Source organism: Tribolium castaneum, chromosome 6 (genome assembly GCF_031307605.1).
Source record: "Tribolium castaneum strain GA2 chromosome 6, icTriCast1.1, whole genome shotgun sequence".
Classification (NCBI taxonomy): Eukaryota; Metazoa; Arthropoda; class Insecta; order Coleoptera; family Tenebrionidae; genus Tribolium; species Tribolium castaneum.
Window position 1 is genome coordinate 10,982,586 of NC_087399.1, and position 18,206 is coordinate 11,000,791.

General features: G+C 30.3%; 1 protein-coding gene, 1 long non-coding RNA gene and 2 other non-coding genes across 4 annotated transcripts in view; 2 read left to right on the forward strand and 2 right to left on the reverse strand.

Moving 5' to 3' along the window:
- The window catches only part of stg1 (stargazin-like protein), a 415,841-nt gene that overhangs the window by 295,088 nt on the left and 102,547 nt on the right, over positions 1 to 18,206 (forward strand). The gene's annotated exons all lie outside the window — the stretch shown is intronic.
- Positions 10,107 to 12,426, forward strand: LOC135266564 (uncharacterized). The gene is made up of 2 exons (XR_010334680.1): positions 10,107 to 10,358; positions 10,413 to 12,426. It is a non-coding gene; the product is annotated as an uncharacterized LOC135266564 (long non-coding RNA).
- Positions 16,167 to 16,248, reverse strand: Mir92b (microRNA mir-92b). Its single transcript, NR_036290.1, has one exon. It is a non-coding gene; the product is annotated as a microRNA mir-92b (primary transcript).
- Mir92a (microRNA mir-92a) lies at positions 16,721 to 16,798 on the reverse strand. The gene has a single exon (NR_036289.1). It is a non-coding gene; the product is annotated as a microRNA mir-92a (primary transcript).

The following is an 18,206-nucleotide window of genomic DNA, read 5'->3' on the forward strand; positions in this document are numbered from 1 at the left end:
AATAAATGTTTGATGAGTCGATTAATCTGAATACAGTGTTAACCAAAAATAGGTTTTTTCAATTGTGTTAAGTTTTGAAACCTAATATTTTTATTCGAAAAACTTATCTTTATACGTATCTTTATACAGGTGTTAGGAAATGGGTTACTAGTATTTTTTATGTGAGTGTGATCAGACAAGTTGAAAACCCTCCTACCATTTTTCCAAAAAATGCATACTTTTTTAAAAGAAACGTCACCTTTTGTGAGCCACTATGTGGCTATAGGTAGTTAATAAGCAGTTAATGATTTCCTTAAACAAAATGGACATAGTAGCGCAGGGACGGTTTGAAAGAGTTTAAATAGTGTTGTAGATTTGTTCATTGTGCTTAAAGTTCGAATAGCGGTTTTGACATAAAAGTTTTCATTTAGTTTTTCTTTTGTGAAATTTAATAACAAAACATTAAAAAATTTCGGAGTGGACCAAAAAGTTGATTTACCACGATCAGTTAGTCAATAATTTTAAATACACGATAATTATTATCATCCCAGTTCAGCGGTTCACAAAATTTACAACCTTAAGTTGAAAAGGATTTTTTGGAAAACTATGAATGCATAGTTTTCCCAAAAAATATATATCCACGAGTTTTTCTTGATCGATTTATTTTGTTATTTTCTCTATCCATTAGCTGTTTCAAGACTATAAAACGCCAACGTCGCATTTTCTCTTAAATACCTTCAGATTTTTAGTAAACCATTCCCTAACACGCTGTATAGTATGTATACATTGTAATGTGTTTGCTGACAGTAGATTTTGAGAGGTAAATAGGTGATGGATTTATGTATACACTTTGATGAATTTCCAAAAATTTACATTAATTTTTTATGTATATAATTGGATTTATATGAATTCCCATAGATTTCCGCACATTTAAGAATTCTAAAAATTATTATCATTATTTGATGCATAAATGGCTAAAAGGCAGTTCACAATATCGTCGAATATCTAAATTAGGTTGTTAGGTACAAAACAGGTTGAGTCCATAGTGGGTTATTTCTGACATGTCTTAAAATGCAACCAAAAATACTAACTGGATTTATCACTTGGATATTTCGTTTAATTTTAAAAAACATTAATTGAATCAACATTGGTTTTTTATTTTTTGAATAACAATAGTCCACTATAAAATTTTAGTAAAACTGTCAGGACAAATTTGACAATACCCAGAATAATGTAATTGTGGATTACATTTGAAATATTTTAACGATTACCGATCTAGTCAGCTGCAATCGGTATTATTGGTTGTATATTAAAAAAATTCAAAAATAACCCATTACTGACTATATTTAATGACTTTTCAGACGTTTTATTGAACCTCTACATATTTTTTATACTGTTCCTAGTACACTTGATCTTGTAAAATTTAAATATTGGTAGGAGAAAGGCAAAAGAAAAGGGCATCTAGAACAATCATCTAAGTTCAGATTAAAAAATATATATAATGACTTTGACATATCTGTCGCTTACAATATAAAAATATTGTCACAGTTGAATAATTGTCATAAGAGTATCAAAATTGCAAGAAAAATATCGGTTTTATACATATTGTACGAAAAAGGTATAGAAACGAAAAAAATATTTTGAAAATAATGATCTTTTGATTTTTCTCATATTTCCTGATCTGCAAGTTAAAATGGCTCCAAGACAATTTATTTCATAACTCTTCCTATTGTTGCTTTTTACCTTCACGAAACATTTATAGTTTTACGACTGTTATTGTTTTTTTCAAAACTGTTATATAAATATAAAATTTACTTTTTTTAGCCTTTATAGTGCAATTTTTTTTGCACATTTTCGCAGTTGGTAGACCACTGTTTGATAAATAAATAGCCAAAAAGCGTTTCAAAATAATCTATGATCTCAGTAATCACTGGCAAATGTATTTTTTCTAAAAGCAGTTTATTAGTGTTCATTGTGGTGTAAATGCGTGCTCTACAGTAGCATGCTCTTGGCATTAAGTTTTAGATAAGTTGTCATAGGAACAGGTTAGTGGTTGTTAATAAAGTGAACCGATTTTATAATTTATAAAAACTTTCATTGGCAACACACTTTGATTTTTTTGGCAAAAATGTAAGTTGAACTTATAGGTAAAATGTATCCAAAAATTAAACAACTGTTCCATAATAACTAATGGAATAAAAAATAAGGTCTTTTTACGTGTTGAAACAATTAGTTTAAAACTCGATTAAATAATTTGATGTTAAACATTATGCCCTCGGTTATGCCTTTGTTTTTTGAGAAAATGAGTGTTAACAATAAAAAAAAATCTTCAATTTTTGTAAACAAAGAGTTTTTAATTTGAGTTTGCAAACAAAATACCTACATATTTGCAAACAATTTTTGATAGGACAAAACATCTTACCATTTCACTTCAAATACATAAAAACAAAAAGGTAAAAATTATTTAGGGTGAAGAAATAAATTATAAAGTAAAAATAGAAAATAGAAAATGGTCTAAGTTACAATAAAGATGTGATTTTTTTCCAGAATAATATTTTTTGTTTTTTGATTTTTTTTAAATTTCAAATAACAATTTTCATTGACAACAAACTGATTTTTTTGCAACTGCAACAGAACTCAATTCGTCTCCAAAAACTAGATAGCTATTTAATAAAGTTTAATGACAAATACATACCATTTTAACCAAGAAAGCAGGAATCCAATTTTTTTGTTCACCCTGTGGGTTGTTTTCGTTTAAGATGAAAAAAACTTCAATATTTATAAACCAAGAAATTTTTAATGAAAAATGTTGAACCTACGGTCAAAATATTTGCCGCAGCATTTAAAACTCCTTATCTAGAGAATCTAAAAAAGTTTTAACTGCAAATTTGAAGTTAAAAAATTAAAAACAGAACTTAGATGTTCAAAATCTACTCTAAGCTCTTTGTGTAGAGAAAATTGATAGTTTCACAGGAAATCTCTTCAACCATCATACTGTATACCTACATACCTCCTACAACCTAAAAATATGCAATTTCTTTTAGTTCAAACTGGACAAGTGAAGAAAAATTGTAGAATTAAATAAAAAGGAAGTTTCATTAAATTTCGGTTAAACACAGGTCTTGAATTGAATAATATTTTCTATGGTTTAAACAAGGGTAGAATAAATATTGCTGAAATGATTTAGTCGAAAATTTACGTCTGCAAATTTTTTTAACAAAATTATTATTTGGATTATGGTTGACTATTAAGCTGTAGAATAAATTCGCCAAAAACTTTTAACAATTCGTCACCAACAAATTGAATTATAATATCATCTATTGAAAAGTAAGTAAGACTAATTATTAAATGACCAGTTAATCAAAGTAATCGATCTATCGATCACTTAAAATAATTGACTAATTTAAATAATCAATTATGTACATATTACTCAAAATGAAAATAGCTAAGCCTTGAAGTCGATTAATCGACTTCCATCAAAGCGAGTAGAATTTCCGTTATTGGATTAAGTTCATAAAAACACAAAATTCAATTAAAATTTTTAAACTCTTCAGTAGCTATGTAAATAATATCAAAATACAATATTTCTAGATACAATTTTCCTTCTACCTATAATAAATAGGTGTGTAAATCTTTATGCCCGTTTTTGCGAAAATCCAATTTAAAAACAGTTAATATAATTCGATATTTTGCGCAGAGCTAACTGTAACAACTAGTCGTACGATCGATGATTTACGACTTTCTTAATTCCTAATTTAATACTTTGTCCATTCTCTTTTACGACCATCTGTAACAGTCGTTTTAGTTTTACGAGTTTTTCCTCTTTTTCCATCATTTTAGGACTACTTTAACGGTAATAGAAAACTCCCCCTTGGGTGTTGCGTTTTTCTCTCCAGTTAGACAAAAACAAACATAAAATTAACGAGTCTTTTAAAATCCAAACGAATTTTATTTGACGTTGCTTGGCCTCTCTCTTGCGAAAATATGAGTCTTAAGTTACCTTTTTGTCGAATGAAATTTCAATTTGTTATAACTGGCAAAGTCAGAATGAAATAAACATGCTATCAAATAGTTGGGAGTAGTAATAAAGGATAATAAACTGCTTCCTCGATAGCGGAATTATAAAATGTTAACAGCTGAATACCAAGTTGAAGATTATTTATCGTCCGATTTCATCTTTTGCTCTAGGTAACAGGAAGTTTAGCCGAAATTGTCGTGCCATTGACATCTTTAACTTTGCCGATTTAAAACTTTTTTTCTCAATCTTTATTAGCCATTCATGGCTGTGTTTACAGTTGAACTAACAGCATCGGGATTCCCAATAAATTGAACTCCACTTGTCACCAGTTTGCATAAAAACTCGGATCTGATTTATTTTTTAAATCAATTCAATCGGACGCATTTTGCATTGAAAGGGACTGCTTTGTCCGTTGAATCAATCGATATGTTGAAATACAAGCTGTATTAGTTGCGACTGAATGTCTTTGGTGTGTGTACTCAAAGGCCCCAGGGACGTTGAACAAGCAGTTGCTCACATGAAAACACTTAAAAATAAGAGAGCAAACATTTTACGTGTTTTAAGCAATGCAGTCAATACTTATTAATAAACACTTGGATTTTTAGCTGGATAAATGATCCATGACTCTTAATTCCAAGCATCGTTTCTCTATTTTCTCTTTTAAGCCTTTGTTTGCTTTCATTTTACTGTCGTTTCATTTTCATTTCACACATTACTCGGAAAACAAAAGCTTAACTGAAATGGTAAACTCATTCAAACAAGTGACATTTTTAGAGCGGTCGGTAAACTTTAGCACATTTGCAACTCATGATCAAATAGAAACTAAAACAATATTGTTTCAAATTTTCTTTGTGGAATAGAATTGATAACGTAATTTTAACTATACACCAAATTAATGTGTCTCGAGGTAGTAGTTTTGTTTTTACAATACAGTAAAACCTCAATCTAATAATAATATTTCTTCCTTGATTTAAAGTCTTCTCATTGCTTGAGAAATCATTGAAAACCAGCGTTCGGTAAAATATGATTATGAAATTCTCAAACAAGCTGTACAAAAAATTGATACACACAAAATATCTGTTAAAAAAATGACTAGCATTTCGACTTACTTTCATCTTTCGAAGCGTCAGATAAAAAAAATCTTAAATAAGTGATGTAGGTAGACAATACAGGCTGAATCAAAAGTAACGCACAATATTCATGATTTTTTCATTTTTTTTTAAATTCTCGAACAGGTCGATAAAAGTTTTTTAAATGACAACTGACACTTTTGATTAGTGCTTTAGATAGTACACATTTTTATCTTTCTGGAAAGTATAGGAAATTTTAAAACAAAGCAAAAAAACAAAGAAAGAATAATATAAAAAAGTTATAAAAGTTTTTGAAAGTATTATGCAAATCGTTTAGTTTTTCCTTTATTCAATAAAAAACCTAAAAAACAATTGCCGCTCATAAAATAAGTCAAGAAATTTAATTGCCAATATTTTTTATTTTATTAAATTTGCCTATTTATTTTTAATTTAATTTTTTTTATTAGTACTAGGAGATAAAGATGTGTACTATTCAAACAGTGGACAAAACTGTCGGTTGACATTTAAAAAAAATTGTAAATAACGTTTCAACCCATATATTACGTTGTTACAACTCAAAAATGAATGACATTATAAATGTCACTGTGATGTCAAAATGTAGAATTTTGAAAAATAAAATCGAGCTGTTCAAGAATTTTTTGAAAAATTACTATTAACCGTTTCAAAGCTACTATGGAAACGCCAACGTCGCATTTTACCAAATTATTTTTTTAAATAAGATTGATAAAATTGTAAAATAGTTAATAATGATTAGATCTCTCATTGAAAATATGAATTCTATTAGCTATTATTTTTTTGAAGTGCATGAATAATTTAAAACTGGTAATTTTGAGAGAAAATGCGACGTTGGAGTTTTTATAGTTTTGAAACAGCTAATAATAACAAACATATAAATTTTGTACGTTACTTTTGGTTCAGTCTGTACAGAGAATTAAACTAAAAATCGAAAGAAACATGCTAAAAGAACACGTGCTAAACACTCAAAAAAAAGCAAAAAAAATGTAATTTTCATTTAATTCGTTTATTTTTGTTTGTTTAAGATTATCTGTAAATTTAAAAGTTTAATGTTGTGGTTTTCGAGCCTAGTCAGGTCAGGTCAATCAGGTCAGATCAGGTTATAACGAGTTAAAATGGGAGAAACCAACATCAATTTCTATATATTTTATGTTTTTTAGGTGTGTTTTGACAAGTTAAAAAAATATCATCAACTTCGATCAAACTCAGTGATTTATCATCATTTATATAGTATATTAAAAAAACTTAGTTTTTTACCTCAAGAAGACACGAAGAAGGCTAAAATACCATTTTAGTAATTTAGTTAGTAAACACAACTGCTCAAAAAAAGCAAAAATAACATAATTTTGTATTTAAGTTAGTGATTTTACGGTAGCTTCCAGCAAAATCTTGAAAAAACACCCCTCTAAACGCTCAAGTAAAGTACTTTTGACCAAAATTTATTAGGGTAAAACATTTTTGTAGAATAAATGTTAAATAAATAATATAAATATAATAAATATAAATATAATAATAAAAGTTAAAAGAGGGTTTACACCTTCTTTACACCTAATTTACACCTACTTTCAGCAACATTTTTCTAAAAAATACAATTTTTCAGTTTATTTAATTCCTTTCCTGGACTTTTAAACCGTATCAAACATTCGAGAAAGAAGAAGAACTAAATTTAGTGACTTTTCACTTTATTTCTAAAACAGAAATAAGAATATAACTTCAAACACATGTTTATTTACCTGAAAAATATAAAAATAACACATTTTTCGACCAAACTATAGTTTTTTATAGTATTTTTTAATTAAAAGTTTTGACATGATCTTGCAAATTATAGTTTAAACCAAAAAAAGACCGAAATATTACCATTTTTGGCCTCTTTTGGTCTTTTGGTGCTACTGCACATCAGTTCATTTGAACACATTTGACATTTGAATAATCAGTTTGTCGACTGTTTACTTATTATCTATTTTTATCAAAGATGACAGTACATAAGTACAATGTGCATCAAAAGCCTTGAATAAAATTCATCTTTTTAAAAAGGTGTTAATTTAAGGAAAAAATCCTTGTGTTCCATTATCACTTCTTGACCTACCATGTGGAAGTTATGTATTTATTATACCTTATGTGACGAACAGAGTCAACTAAAAAACAAAATCGTCCTGTCCAAGGATTTGTTTCATAAATAATGACTCGCAAAATTTCAAATCAAATCTTATCAGTTTGAACATTTTTGACCTTGACGAAGTAAGTTCTTAGAGGTTTCTAATACTAAAGACCTATCATTCAGATTAAGCAGTTTGTTTTTAGAAAAAGTGTTACAATAATGAGATACAATACAAACTTTTGATGTTTTTAAATGGAACATCCTACCTTGTATTGCAGTTTTGGATGAAGCTTTTAACAATGATGTTTTTAAGCTGAATTGTAACTGCGTGATTTTGCTTAATTTTTGTAATAATTAGCATTTTTTGACAAAATCAAATTCTTTTCAAAAATTAATTACGCGAAAAATCCAAGAAAAATAGACGTTTTACCACTTTAAGAAAGAAAGTTCGAAAGTTAAAGACACAACATTTTTTGGTCTCACTGTAATCCAGAAGATCAAAAAATGAATGAGTTTGTTAAAGATAAATAACGTAGAAATTTTTAGTTCCAAAAGGAGAGAAATACTTGCATCTCTTCTGGATGTAATTCCCCACAAATCCTTTTTTGATATTTTTTTGGCTTTCGTTATTTCTACCCTTAAACAGAAATTCATATTTGAATGAAAGTAAAAAATACTCTTCAAAACTTTTTTTCCAACAGAGGACGTTTGAGCAAATAATCCCCCATCAAGGAAACAAGCCAAATTCATTATTGATCAGAAAGTGAACAAAACAGCACTTAACGCTTCTGTCGAACACTCTTCAGATAACTAACGATTAGAGGGCGCTAATTGCTTCGCCATCTTAAACCAGCCCAAGTGGAAACAATACTACCCTAACCCTTCCGAGGTTCTGCATTAATAACTTACTCAAAATGTATTGTTTCGCTCCGGCGCTAATAAAATTCTCAATTTGGACGAAGAAAAGGGCTAGAAGCAGCAATTTTTTTCACAGTTTGATGTTAATACAGCTGCAGTGTGTGCTAAATGCTTATATAATGCAACCGTAAAGTAGCTAAATACACTAATGATGGTGGATTCAAATGGCGCTTAATGTCCGCTGGCACTTCAATCCAGCACACTCAAGTTTTTGTGCTTTTGTTCGCCATAGAACGGGGATATAAAACAAAGTTATGACTTAATGAAAAATTTTATTTGTTCGTAGTATGTGTGTTAGATAAGGCAGTGAGTTAGTTTTTATCTTCACACAATCTTGATAGTGATAGAACAAAACATTTGTCATACGCCCACCAATGACAAGGATTCGTCAATTATTTTATCGTCTTATTAATAAGATACAAGATTTATTATCCAAGGGGCTATTAGTTAAGAGGCGTGTGGGTTTTAATTTATGATGCTAATAAAATCGTAGGATAAGAAACAATGAAATTCTCTTGCAAATTTTGGACAAGTGACAAAAATACACAATCTTGGCTCTAATAGAGTTCTGGAATTTAATGCAATTTCTGTGAAGTAGTTGATGCTAAATTTATGCAGATTGTATAGTTGCGTGAATTATTATTTGCATTAGATTATATTTTACGAAGGAAATTACAACTGGCAGACACTCCTCTATGGATATTAGCCTCTGCGGTTATTATCTGTATCTTACCGTTTAACAAAATTCTTAAAAATTAAGCAGTTCCGCATGTGTTTTTTCTAGGAATGTATTTTTTCAACAAAACTTTTTGTCTATTTGTCAGTTCCTTGTTACTCAGTGTATACGGTTACAAAATTTGCCTCACCAATTACATCAGTAACTCGTAAAAACATTACGATAATTATTATTTTGAAAAAGTTTTGCAAAATGCCTTATATTAAATAAGTCAAAAAAAAACCAATACAGATGATTGACAAGAGACGTAAATGTCAAATAGTCCTACAATATGTAACAATTTATTTTGTATAATCTACCAACAGAGCCATTTTGAGGTAATGTTTTTGTTGAGCAGTATAGTTATAATGAAAAATCTAACGCAAATGAAACGTTCGAGATTAATCCCCGTTTATTTAAAGAGGATTTTTCGATGCAATATCAATATTTGATTAAAAAAAACGTATGGAGCATTTTTTATCCAATAATCCTATTTCCGTATTTCATAAATTGGTATAAAAACACACGTAGAAATGTTGAAATATTTTAAGTGATTTCAAAACGACATCTTTGATCCTGACCAGTTTTAATTAAATTATATTACTGAATTTTATCTTCAAATGTCACATAAAACACTTCCTATTACTCGATAACATCTTTGGTGGGACACTCTATACTCTATACTCCCGTGCATGTACCTACAATACCATCACTCTCTAAAAAGCTTCACTAAAATGTTTAGTAACAATGTTGTTAACAGGAAATTAATCGAGCGAATACCTACCGCACGATACATGATGTAAAACTCGAAATTAAAATTAAAAAAATCAGTTGTGAAGTGCGTTTCATTAAAATTTAATTTATGCTAATAAATGTCTTGTTTTCAATTTAACACACATTTTATGGGAAACTGCCGTTACTTATGGAATGTACAAAAATGCCAAACTCACATATCTTCTTGGTTTTCATATTTTCACTTGGTTGACTCGAAAAATGAGGTTCTGCTAATAGTAGTAACGACATACAAATACCATAGGTGGAAATAAGTTAACAATTTTTGCATTCCTATACATCGTATTATAACAAACAAAATGGCTCTAAGTTCACAATTTTGTTTCCCTTCCTGAAATATCCAAATATCACTAATAAGGCAATGTAGTCATACCTATCTTCATTTTTTATATTGTGCAGTGTTGCCAGCTCAAGTTCATTCTCGCAGGATGCCTCAATCAGGTAACTTAAAGTTACAAACAATCCTTTATACCAGTGTTCTTCAACCTGTGTTCCGCGGAACCCTAGGGTTCCACCCAAAGGCTTTCGGGGTTCCGCGAGTCATTGCTTCAATTCGAGAGACGTCGGCCGCGCCGCTCTTCAGAATGCACATGCGTCAATCGGAGTTTCATGTTGAAACATGTTATCCATTCGCATAGTTGACTTACACTGCACTTAACCTTAATTTTCAAAAATATGTAACTGTACTTGTGGTCGTAGTTTTGTTGTTGTTTTAGGTTTAGACAAGCAAAGGTAAGTTAACTTACAGTTTTAAAATAAATTGTATTTTGTTTGATCCTAACCTAGAATCGTTCAGAAATATGATGCTGAATTGGCTCAAAAGTGGCAAATTGGAATCACAATCCCAAGAACAATCCTCTTGCTATCTTGAAAATTCCAACTGTCTTCCGCCAACATTAGACTCGACAGATATTATTGGAGAAGAAAATAAAGCGGGAACAACAAGTCGAAAAAAACGAAAATATGATGAAGATTACTTGAACTTCGGATTTACTTGGACTGGTGATAAAGATGAGCCAAATGGACTTTGCGTAATATGTGAGCAAGTAGTGAACAACAGCAGTTTAAATCCTGCAAAGCTGAAGCGACATTTGGACACTAAACATCCGACTTTAAAAGGTAAAAGCGAATATTTTAAAAGAAAATGTAATGAACTAAATCAGAAAAAGCATACCTTTGAAAGATATGTTCGTGATGATAATAAAAATCTACTAAAAGCATCTTATTTAGTTAGCTTGCGCATAGCTAAACAAGGCGAAGCTTATACTATTGCTGAAAAATTAATTAAACCTTGTACGAAAGACTTAACTACATGCGTATTCGGCGAAAAATTTGCAAGCAAAGTCGATCTCGTCCCATTGTCTGACACGACGATTTCACGACGAATTGAAGATATGTCATATTTCTGCGAAGCGGTACTAGTAAATCGTTTGAAAAATGCTAAATGTGGATTTACTTTGCAAATGGATGAGTCCACAGATGTAGCTGGATTAGCAATTTTATTAGTATTTGTGAGATACATACACGAATCTTCTTTTGAGGAAGATATGCTTTTTTGCAAGGCTCTGCCAACTCAAACAACAGGTGAAGAAATATTTAATTTACTTAATGCTTATTTTGAAAAACATTCAATTCCTTGGAATTTATGCTATCACATATGCACTGATGGAGCCAAAGCTATGGTGGGTGTTATAAAGGGCGTAATAGCACGTATAAAAAAGCTGGTTCCAGACATCAAAGCTAGCCATTGCTGCCTTCATCGTCATGCTCTCGCTGTCAAACGGATACCAAATGCTTTGCACGAAGTACTCAATGACGCCGTTAAGATGATTAATTTCATCAAATCCAGACCTCTAAATGCCAGGGTATTTGCCCTATTGTGCGATGATTTGGGAAGCTTACATAAAAATCTCCTTCTTCATACCGAAGTAAGATGGTTATCGAGGGGAAAGGTCCTAACGCGATTTTGGGAATTGCGTGATGAAATTCGAATCTTTTTTAATGAACGTGAATTTGCTGGAAAACTTAATGATACTAGTTGGCTTCAAAATCTGGCCTACATTGCAGATATATTTTCATACCTGAACGAAGTTAATCTTTCACTTCAGGGACCAAATTCTACAATTTTTAAGGTCAATAGCAGAATAAACTCGATAAAATCTAAACTCAAGCTTTGGGAGGAATGTATCACCAAAAATAATACGGAATGTTTTGCTAATTTAAACGATTTTTTGGAAACCAGTAATACTGCATTAGACCCGAATTTAAAAAGCAATATTTTGGAACATTTAAATGGCTTGAAAAACACTTTTTTGGAATATTTTCCTCCTACGTGCAACAATATTAGTTGGGTCGAAAATCCGTTTAATGAGTGTGGTAATGTGGATACCCTCCCAATTAAAGAAAGGGAGCAACTGATAGATATACGCACTGATACAACATTAAAGTCTACTTTTGTACCGGATGGCATTGGCCCATTTTGGATAAAATTAATGGACGAATTTCCAGAAATTTCCAAAAGTGCCGTAAAAGAATTGATGCCTTTCGTGACAACCTACCTTTGTGAGAAATCGTTTTCTGTTTACGTCGCAACAAAAACCAAGTACAGAAATAGACTTGACGCTGAGGATGATATGCGTCTCCAATTAACAACGATCCATCCCGATATTGATAATTTGTGCAATAATAAGCAAGCGCAAAAAAGTCATTAATTTTTATTTTTTATTTTATATATTATTTTATTTGGAATATTTATCTTTTTGTTTAAAGTTTGTTTAAATAAATGCAAATTTAAATCTTATTTAGAGTTTTTATTACCAAAGCACGGGCTCACCTTGTTCGTAACAAGTCAACGCAGCTGTCCCTAAAATCTCATCTGGGTGTATTACTAAATGAAGGGTTCCATAAAAAAAAATATCTCGACAAAGGGTTCCGCCGGATGGCAAAGGTTGAAGAACACTGCTTTATACAAATTGTCGTTTGGACCTTTGAATTTTGGATGCACATAAGGACGTAGCTTGTCCTTTAAATTATCAACAGAAAAGTAACAAACCACATATACTTATCTATTTTTTTTATATTCTGTGTGTTAATTATTTGAGTTTTTTCAGTAAAATACTTACTACAATTCGGACTTTCTGGGATGAATTTGTTTAATTCGTAAGAAATAATTTTTCTGTTCTTTGATCGTTAATCTTGTTTTTTTTTTCTTATAATTGCAATATAAACAGGACTTAATTGTAAGTATGTGTTTTTCGCAGTACATCGAATAAGTTTTCATTTTTTACCAGACTTGACCTGACCTAATATGACCATAGTGATTAAGGACATAACATACTTTATTTCCATTTAGAAAAAGTGGCAACCATTAATAAAAAAAATCGACCTTATTTATCAAATATGTCCTAATTATTTAACAAAATTTAATACAGATCACAACTTGCTTAGAATTTGCTGTTAGCTGAAGTACACTTATTTACTAGTCAGAAACAAATTAGGTGGCTTAGGTTAAACAGGTGTACAAAATGATGTAAGTATCGCTATTTATAAATAAATAATTAAATCTCGTTAAATTATTTAAATTATATTAATTACAAGCAAATAGGGTCAAATAGCAAAAAATATAATTAGTAGATATAAATAAATTTTCTTAAATACAGTTAAATGTGATATAAATACATTAAAAACAAAGTTAAATACGAAGCTCTACTAACTTTTTTGTGTGCACTTATTTTTTCACGAATAGATTTCTGCGAAAAAAGGTAACATCTTTCAGAAAAAACATCTTTTTGGGATTGATATTCAATTTAGTGTTTTAAGATGTTTCATTCACTGGAGCCAGAGTTTTTATTAAAAAAATGTTGAAATACCACCAATAAATTAATTTGTATGGAAGTGAGAATCCCAGCATATTATACCTGGCATTTTAGTTTAGAAAACTACAAAATATTTTTATTTCACTTTCTTACCCCAGAGAACTAACTAATACAAGTTCACTGCCTATTGTCTGTTTTTGTGAATCAAATACATAATAAATTCCACTTTATACTAAATCTGTAATTAAAAAAAAATAATCCTATTGTATTTTTGCATTAGGTATTCTAAGTATTGTCAATTTTATCTACTATGATAAGAAAGCAATTTTGTATCACTTTATTATTTTAAATTAAACATAATATTAAGTGGTAAGTATAATAATTTATTTTTAATCTAAGAAAATTTCAAAAATCTTGGAGGTAGAAACTAGTGTAGTGGGTGTACCTACCCTATACCGGCAATCTAAACACACCTTTTATAGCCTATTCTGAATATCTCGCCAAAGTGTGTAATCAATAATCACTAATCACTATCACTAAATTACAAATCAGCTGTTAAGTTGGCGTCTCATGGTTAAAAATAATTTAACTACATTATTTCAGTTCTTTTTGCTTTAAACAGTTTTTTTAACACCTGGTGGTCAAATACCCCCAAAATTAAAATATGTTGACTACACCGCTGGTTTGGATTTCTAGTGGAGAAAAAAGTTAGCATGCGCACTTTGAAAACGATCACAAAAAGTGGTTGTGCAACAAATCACAATCAAAAAAAATCACTTAGGCTCCCTCCACTAGTTTCTCTCTCCATGCCAAAAATACACCATAACTGACTAACTCTGTAACTTACCGTCCATGAGTTTTTGAGTACTATTACGTTTCATATACTACTACATAATAATTACAGTATAATTACACAGGGTGAGTAAGTAATGTAATTACACAGGGTGAGTAAGTAACGGATAAAATTTATATTTTTGTCGATTTTGTTTTTGAAAATGACATATTGATATGTATACAAAAATTTATACATTATTGATCTTTTTTTACTATTTCTGGTCGTATATATTCCTTTAGCTTTCTATAGTCGTTTTTTTTATAATCAACTGTCTAAGAGCCGTCTGGTTGGCATTATCATAAATAGTATTTTTTTTTAATTAAGGTTGGTGTAATGTTTTAGCTGAAAAATTCAATTTCCAAATTTTTTAAGTTGTCTCCAGTTTAAAACACGTAAAAAAACACATCAGATTATTTTAGACCACCTTTAGACTAACGAATTAATGATTAACACTAACGTCCAATTTTCAAAAATGTCAAATCTGGTGTTCAAAATGTCAAATACAGAATACAGCTAGTTTCAAAAGTGGTTGGACATGAACTTTTAGGGTGATACAGTCTGGTCTTTATCAGAATTTTGACATTGACAGTTGATTATTTAAAAAAATGAACTATAGTTAGTAACATGAGATCGAAAATGAAATGAATTAGAGCAAGCCGTGCCTTCAGAATTTTAGCCACATGTCAAAAATTGACAGATCAGGATTTTTCAAAAACTGATTCCTTGCTTAATCAAAATTATTCCAAAATGGTGTTTACCACCCAACAAAAATCCTACATTGTAGAATGCTATTTTAACAAAGTAAAAAAAATGGGGAGTAGAAATATTCAATTGGTGAATGATGCCTAGCAGAATTTCGGTAGACATTTCTCTAAGGATTCTTTAAACGGTTATTTGCTCACATAGAGCCAGTTTTTCTGGTCATCTCCTTAATATGCTCTACTGTCCTTTGCAACACGATGTTTTGAGAAGATGTGTGGCTCAAGTTACACTTCCCTTTCAAGGATTGCTTTAATTCAGTATATATACGATCTCATGGTATAAAATAAAAATAAAAAACAAAAACTTAATTACACACCAAGGATGTTATCTTTCTGTTTTTGTCTTATTTTGTAAGAAGTGATTGTTTTTCATAATTTGTTGTTTTTATATTAAGTGTTGTATTGTTACTTATTAAAAAATATAAGAAGCAGTCATTATACAGGGTGCTCAAAAACAAGCGCACCAACTCAGTGGTACGTTATTGAGAAGCAAGTGCAGATTACGGGGAAAATGTTGAAAAAATTCCTAAAGTCATATTTTAAAAAATCTGGAGTTAGAAACTTATTGTGTTAACTTCTTTGGTTTTCATTATTTTTTTATGTTTTTATGTTTCATACCAGGTAATCGTTCCGTAACAAAACGATGAATAATTATTTTTAAATTTACTATTAGATTTTAGCAGTTTTTTTAACTAGAAAAATTAAAATTGATCCAAAAAATCACAATGTTTATATGTAACCAGTTCTCTACCACACACCATTGAGATGGTGCGCCAGTTTTTGAGCACGCTGTACATATAAAGTACGAAAAATTTTTTTTTATATTTTTTACGTTGTATAACCAAACAGCTTCATCAAATAAAATTACTAATAAATCCAATGTATTTAGGTACATATTTTTACAGTGCCTTACTTTCCCATCGACCCAGAGGTGTTAGAATGTAAAAAATGTGCATAACATTATAATTTCAGTCGAAAGATTTTGTGCCAGATTAGCAGCAACTCCTAGTGCAAGTATAATAATTGTGTAAATAAATTCTCGTCGAGTTTGAACTTTGGTAAGGTAATCCTGGCATCACGTCCGCTCCATATAGTGCATATTTTTCCGTTAATATTAGAGATGGCGTGACTGTGCCTTGCAGGCCGGGACAAGTGCAATTTGACTAATGAAAAAACCACAAGTTGCACAAGACACGACCTAAACGACACAGCCTTCAGCATGAAACGGACTTTGTTGTCGGCGTATTTCATTAAGTTTCCTCTGTAAATAGATAACCTATTGTACCACGAGGATATCAAAGGATCTTCGCGATTAAGCAAACAAGTCCTGGGCAGGACCGAGACAAAAACCGTTATTGCAAGTGTTTGTCGGAAGGTTTTTGCCTTTCGAACAATACGTAATATGACAGTGCCTTTATTAATGGCTTTTTGATTATGTTGCGGGAATTTTAATGAGGATCTGGCAGGAACACGAAATAATTTAATTAGGGTTTTTTTCACGTCGAAGGGGCGCTCCGGTCAAGCGCCATAAATCACCACGTGACGTGGAAAAAAAAACATAACAAGCCATTAACGCCGTTTAGTTATCTTGATCATTTCACAGGGAATAATTTAAGTAAATAAATGTTGTTTATGTGGCGTGAAGCGAGAAATGGCGGAAAAACACACGTGACGGCGATGCTCGCGCCCTCAATAGGCCGGGACTAGTGCAATATTCGAAAAAAACTAAATATTGTCACGCATCACGGACTACTGAAAGCGCGAACTTTAACCTCAAATAAAACCAAAGCGGTTTACCGTTGCGAGATCGGTTATTACCGAAATATGGCAACAAGGCAAGGGCACCGTTAGGGCAAGAGTCACGGAAAAACATAAGATTTAATTGGAACGAAATTAATTTTCATAACATGATATTCCCCAAATTTGCAACAAAATCGAAATCTACAATTTAAGAAAAAATAAATTCTTCTTTTGAATAAAATGCATATGGAATCAAAAAAGTAGGAGTTCTAGAGTTCAAATGATGTACGACATCAAAAGTAAATTTTAAGACTCAAGTCAAAAAAAATGTTGCTGACAAAACAAAATTCACAAAGTTTTTTAAACAAAGATTCAGAATCACCTTTTTTTACAAAAAAAACTTGTATTTGAAGAAAAGATCCTACAAAAAAGTTACGTTGATGCAAAATTAACTATTTTGTTTTTTTTAATATTGACTGTCACCAGTTAGTTTTTTTTACTTAACGTATAATATAATACTTTCTTTCATCAATTTTTACACGTTTCAGACAACGACTGCAACATCTAAAAAGTGTATTTCAAAAAACAACAGTATAGTAATATAAAAAATCCTGCTAATTACTTTTTGAATCTTGTTTTGGGTTTTTAACAACACGGAATTGTGAATTTTTTACTTAAGCGCATTTTCAAAGGAATTAAAAAAATGAGAGGAAACCCAAGGAAATCAGAAAAATCAAAGCGAAATCTTGGAAAAACCAGAAAAAACTAGGATGAAAAAAAATCAGGAAAAACAACTAAATTTTGACAAATTAAGTTAAATTAAGAAAAACATTTGAGAAATTAGAGTTAATAATGAGGAAATCCAAGAAAATAAAGAAAAATTGCTATGTTTTAAATAACTCAAGCCTAGTTTCTGGACACATTTTTAACGAAAGGAAATTATGCAGAACTCAAGATCAAATCTGTAAAAATAGCTAAACTCTGACCAAATAAGAAAAATCCGGAGTAAACAGATCACGAGAACTCATTCTAAGAGTTAAAGAAAAATTTGAGGAAATCAGACAAAATTAGGACATCAAAATAAATCAGGAAAAATAACTAAATCATCACAAAATTAAGATTTTGGGAAATAATGAGGATAGTACAAGGAAGTTGAGAGGATATTAGAGGAAGTCAGAGAATATCTAGCACAATCAAAAGAATTTTTGAGGAAATTTCAGTCTATCCATATCTCAGTCAAAATAACGAGGAAATCAAATGAAATTTAAAAAAAATGATAAAAATCGAGAAAAATAACTAAAATGACTCTAAATTACATTACATTAGAAAAAATATTGAAGAAATTGTGAGGAAGTCAAAGGAAATCTGGAAAAATAGCAAATAGTACCAAAATTAGGAGAAAATTGGAAGGGAATCAAAATAAACAAAG